The 5,767-nt window shown below is 35.3% G+C and overlaps 1 long non-coding RNA gene across 2 annotated transcripts; it reads right to left on the reverse strand.

Moving 5' to 3' along the window:
* Positions 1-2,390: 2,390 nt before the first annotated feature.
* Positions 2,391-5,767, reverse strand: LOC121074336. Of its 2 annotated transcripts, none has more exons than XR_005822287.1 (3): positions 4,963-5,767; positions 3,872-4,036; positions 2,391-2,773 (listed from the first exon to the last, which is right to left on the reverse strand). It is a non-coding gene; the product is annotated as an uncharacterized LOC121074336 (long non-coding RNA). The 2 variants fall into 2 exon arrangements; XR_005822286.1 differs by having other exon boundaries at positions 2,391-2,795.

Consider the following 5,767-nt stretch of genomic DNA (forward strand, 5'->3'; position numbering starts at 1 on the left):
ACAATAATTAAAATCCTTAAAAACTACACAAAAAAAGAAAAATGCATCATTAAATTGAACTCAGTTCCTAGCTACTTATGAGTTTGTTCATTCAGCTGTAGGGTTAGCTTCAGACTTTCAATGTGCTCATTAAGACCATACAGGTACATTTACAGAAACAAAACCTCACAGGATAAAAGCAATTAGTCATGGATCAAATACAGGTAATAAAAATGGAAATGCTTTGTACTTCCAAACTTGTTCTAGTGAAGATGACTATTGATCAAAACACTTTCATAGAAACTCCCACATCAATAGCTATATGTAGAAACAACCAAAAAAAATAATTACATAGTCAAATTCTGTATTGACATGACTTAATAAAACAAAATCTGTCTCATGGTCCCTACCAAAGTACATCTCCTGTTTTAGTCCATTTTCTCTCTTTGATAAAAAGAGAATGAGTCAGGCTTTTACAAAACCTAGAGAGCAGACAGTTTTCCAAAGTATTTAGGAAGTACTGCCCTTCCCAAGTTATGTCTAAGCTCTCAGGGCACTTTTTAATAATCTCAGAAATGTATTTGGGTAAAATAAATAAGTTTATGAGAATTGGTCTCAATACTTTTAAAGCTGTATAATTTTTCAGTTTCATTTGTATATTTCTTTTCAAATTTCTCACGCAATGGTTTTCCAATTACAGGCTGCAATAGCATGAAATCTCATCAGACCTATGCTACTTTATTGCACTTAAAAGACAACCTGAAAATAAATAAATAAATAAATTTTGATCTTGACATACAAACCCTCACCAGTCCATATTCACTGTCTTTATAGTACATGAGTAAAAATTGACTGATAGAAATTACTGTATTTTTCCCTATAAAGGCTTTTTGGCTTTGAGAAACTGCCTGGCAATTAAGATTATTTTTAAAGCATCTGCACCCCTTAATAAATCCACTGAACTGTACATGTTTTCAGCACTACCAACTTTCTTAATAGTCATTAAAGAATCATTTCCTGGGAAAAATCTGAAAATTGTCAACATCGTATTTGATATTTTATAAAAGGTTTCGGTCTGTTAAGCTTTGAGTCATGATTGTTCTCTATGCATATGAATGCCTGTATACATAGCTATTTCACAAATACAGATGAAAACACAGTTTCGGGTTCTTGTTTGTATTAGAGTTTAAAACACATTACTGGTATTTCAGCAACTTCCATACAAAACAGACTGGTTACAGCAAAGCCCCCAGCAGGCTTCATGGTATGTATGCTGCTCTTACAATATAATTTCTAATATCCTGCATCCAAAAAATAAATAGTTGTTCACACTACTCATTTTAAGATGTTCCTTAAAACACTTGCAAGTCTGTAAATTTTAACCTATTTTTTTAAACTTTTTTTTTTTAACCAAAAAGCTCAGGTATTTCCAAATTGAGGTATTATCTCCTCGTAACTACTGTGTATGATGTGACCGAACATATACAATCCCTTCAGAACAAAAAAAATGTTTCAGCTCTTGTTTGCATATACTCAGGATAGTCCTAAATAAACATACATCATAGTTCAACAACACAGCTGCATCTAGTGGGGCTGTAAATATAAGTCATTTTCACAGTCTATGTCAGAATGATACAATATGAAGGAGTTTCTGCAATACTAAAAATTACTTTCAAGGACATTATGTTAAAAATACCATTAAGGTTGTAAATCCACGTTATAAAATAGAAAAAGAAGAGAATTAAAGATTACTTACACTAGCACATAACTTTTTCAAAGAAACTGTCAATTCCTTTAATGCAGAAGACAGATTGACTGTAGGAATGAATGGGGAGTTGGAAAACAAGGAATAATCTTTTTACCCGAACCTTGCCTCATTTAATCAAAATTAAAGTTAATTAGAACTATCTTTTGAATAATTAAAGTAGTAAGAAATGCATATTACACTGAAAACTCAGGTGCGTAAATTAGGTATTAAAAGTCAGTAGAGTTCAGATGTTCCAGAGAATTGGGTGGGGAAAAAAACAACAAATTAATCTGTGGCAGTTTTCTTCCACATTTTGGTAACCAACATCAACTGTGTGGGTGTAGGCAAAATAAAGCCACATATATTCAAATCAGTACATCTACTACGCTCTGAATAAGCTGAAAGGAAAAGGAAAATTCTTAAATCCTTACGCTAATGGGAACTGCAGTAACATCACTGTAATTATGAGGAAATAATTTGAGATTACAGAGGAAAAAGAGAAGTCGTCATAACCAAGCAAGTGAAAAACCAGCTTTAGGCTGTATCCAGCTTTTGGACGGTTTTTGCATGGGAAGTGACACCCATTTGTTCCATTTCCAACAAACATATCCACTTCTACAAGGAAAGAACATCAAGCAAAAGCCAGATCACTGCAGTTTCTCTTGCCAGAAGTACGCATTTTTACTCCGTACTAAATGCATTTAAGTTCCAGAGAATTCAAGGGAAATAACACCTCTGAGCATATATTGAGATTTTAATCTCCAGAACAGGACACTTGCAGTCTTTCATTTACACCAGGAAAACACTGAAAGCTCTTCTCTTCCTTTTTATAAACGGACCTGCTGAAGAACTTGCTGTGTGTCAGTCCACCTTATAAAACACAATGATAAATCTGAGATCAGTGAAGCCTGTATGAGAAGCAACTTACAGGTAACAGAATATGATGGTCCAGTACTTGCAGAGAATCCAGACACCAGATGTCAGGCAGTCAGCAGTGTCTTGTTGCAGGCCCACTGCATGGGTTCTTCCTGTCTCCTATAGGAATGTCTTAATTTTGACCAAGAAGAATCTATTAAGAAAGCTTATCAATGAAAAAACAACATTTGAACTATGGAAAGAAACCTCACGCATAATTTAGATTCAACAGCGATTCCTACCATCGGTGAATGTAGTGTGATGTAACAGTTATAGTAGGGAGTTAAAATGGAAAAAATGAGTGCAACTGAGCTTGTTTAACATCAGATAATTTTATATTACTTGTAACCTGAAAAAGATTTACTTACAACAGGCATACAAAACTGTGCGCTCTGGAGATCTCAAAAGATTCCGAGCATGTAAGTTTCCCAGCAATAGCCCAACTGGCTATTCTCTTTTGATAAAACATTTGGAAGTGCTAGCATTTAAATTCACATCAGGTATATGAAACTTCTGAACACTTCTTGCATAGGTGTCTCGATAGGTACCCTGGCTCTCCTCTTTAAATTTCTTTTCCTTTCTGAGTAAGTTAAGAGTTATTTTAAATCTCCTCTTGCTCTTCATAAAAATGAGATTCTTCATCTCATTTTCAGGATTTCAGTTTGACTATCTTTCTCCTTAATTATAAAACCATCTGCAACTTTATGTACTAGTTTCAGCACATCCGGTTTCCCTTTGCATATTTATTTTCTCTTCTCAGCTCTGCAGAGGTTAACTTCAAAAACTGTTCTTTTCTTTAAAGACTCTGTTCTACACTGACGGTTTGCATTTTCTGTCACCGTAAGTGTTCTTATGTCTTTTTCCAGTCCTCTCAAGATCACAGGTTAAATGTGATTGGTTCTTTTCCAATATGCCTTACCAAGTCAGCTTCCAACATTTTGAATTACAGCTAATCTTACTCCTTTGTAAAGACTTCCTCACTTGTACCTAGAGATAGCAAGACCACTCAGCTGTTTACTTTTTCAGAAGCCACTAATGGTCCAAGCTGGCATTGAATGTAGCCTGCAAGTTCTCCAGTAGCTAAAACTAGTAAAATAACTATGAACTATTTTGTAGCATAATATTTGCAGGCATTTAAGTTTTTTACATTTCTTATAACTTCCAATACTAGCTGAATTCTCAAACTCCTTGTTTCCAAATCCTTCCCAAATTTAGACCTATATTACTCACCAGTACTGCGTAAACATGCTATTGTTCTTTTCCTGCTGAGTTCCTGCTCTGTCATTCCAGTCAGTTCATTAGTATAAAAATAGTAGAATTAAATTGATTAAGATTTCCTACTATTCTTTCTTTTGGTTATCTTGTTGGAAATGCCCCACCTACTGAGACAGAAACCTGAAAAAAAAAAAAAAAGGTTCTGAGATACTGAAACTGAAAACTTCTATAGCAGAACAAGAGAGAGAAAGAGAAAGAGAGAGAAAGAGAGAGAAAGAGAGAGAAAGAGAGAGAAAGAGAGAGAAAGAGAGAGAAAGAGAGAGAAAATAAAAATTCCTCTTAATTGTGAAATATAATTTTCCTTTAACGATACTCTTAAGTTCAGTGTAGGTTCTCAGTACATTATAGACTCTCAAGACTGAAAAAATAATATTTAGGTGTTACACTGCAGGTATTTTTGGTTACTGGTTTTCCAAAATACTGAAATATATACATAAGATCAGTGAAGGGATTAGTTTCAGTTTATTACGTACCTAAAATCTCAAACATACTTAAAGAGTATTGCTAAAAAAGTCCATAGTATTGTTAAATAAGTGAACATGAAGGTGTAAAAATGCTGTAAGATACTCCCCTTAGTTGCTAGAGCATTAAACAATGAACTCCCAGTCTCATAGTAACTTCCAGGCTTTGTGTAAAAAAAAAAAGCAAGCTTTTACTACAGCAATTATGTCTTATTAGCTGTGAACATATGTTTTGAATATAGGTACTAAGAGCAGACAGATGTTTAATGAGGGTTCGAAAGCTGTGGAAATAACCTCATGAAAGAGGAAATGGAAATCCCACCACCCAATTACTATCTTATATATAAAAAATTATCAGAATCATGCATGAAGTTGAATGTTTAGGAATATGGAGAAATCTCCCTCTATTTGATATTTTGTGGAGATCCACAGGGCCTGTGTTGTTACAAAAATCTCCTGCTTATATCTGTTCTTTCCCAGTACAATATGAATCTCTTTGAGACATTCATCCCTTATATATTTTCTGTTGGAATCACTATTTAGGAAGACTGTAGTAGAACTGAAAGAAAAAGAAAAGGCACATACATGGTCAAACTACCACATGCTGCACGCAAATGCTGCAGACAGCAGAGCAGACACGTGGAGGTACAGCTCATTCTCAGACTTGTTCCACTGATGACAGAATATTCTCGTCTTTTTTTCCTTAGGTCTCACCTGTGCTGAAGCAAAGCTGCTTGTAGAAATTCCTATTCATAATAGAAATACTGTAGTTTAGAGCTGCATAACTGCTCAGAGCTTAAACTTGGGGAGAAAGCAGAGAAAGAGAAGAAGCAAAAAAAAAGAGTGAAGCAGTAGTAGCAAGAAGGAACCTTTGCTCTTCCCTGTGCAGCAGGCCCTGGCAGGAGACTGCTGCTGCTGGGAAGGTGTCTTCCAGGCAGGGAGTAGCTGAGGAAGCTGCGGCTGATTTCAAAGCTGTAAAGGAAAGAGATGCTTGAGCAGACAGACTGGAATGACTTGCACATAAGCTATTACTACAACCAGCGAAGTTAAGTTTCAACAGGAGATGAAAAGAAAGATGTGTTGCTTTCCACAAGCTGTCTCTATCTACAAATGCAGTAGCAGACTTGAAGTTTGCATCCTGAATTGGGGCAAGCAGAAAAATGGCTTTCCAGCTTCAGCTCTTACTCTGTTCTCTGGCCTGCCTTCCTCAGCAGGTAGCCTGGAACACATATTATAGCTGATTAATTGCAACCAAGTTAGGGTTTTCATGGAAATAATGGACAGCATTGGGAATCTCGTGTATTTTGCAAAGCGATTAAAAATGCAGCAAATACTACCAGAAGACTGAAATAAAATGAAAATAAAAAAACACAGCATAATTAATTTGGCA

The sequence above is a fragment of the Cygnus olor genome, chromosome 8 (genome assembly GCF_009769625.2).
Source record: "Cygnus olor isolate bCygOlo1 chromosome 8, bCygOlo1.pri.v2, whole genome shotgun sequence".
NCBI classification, from domain to species: domain Eukaryota; kingdom Metazoa; phylum Chordata; class Aves; order Anseriformes; family Anatidae; genus Cygnus; species Cygnus olor.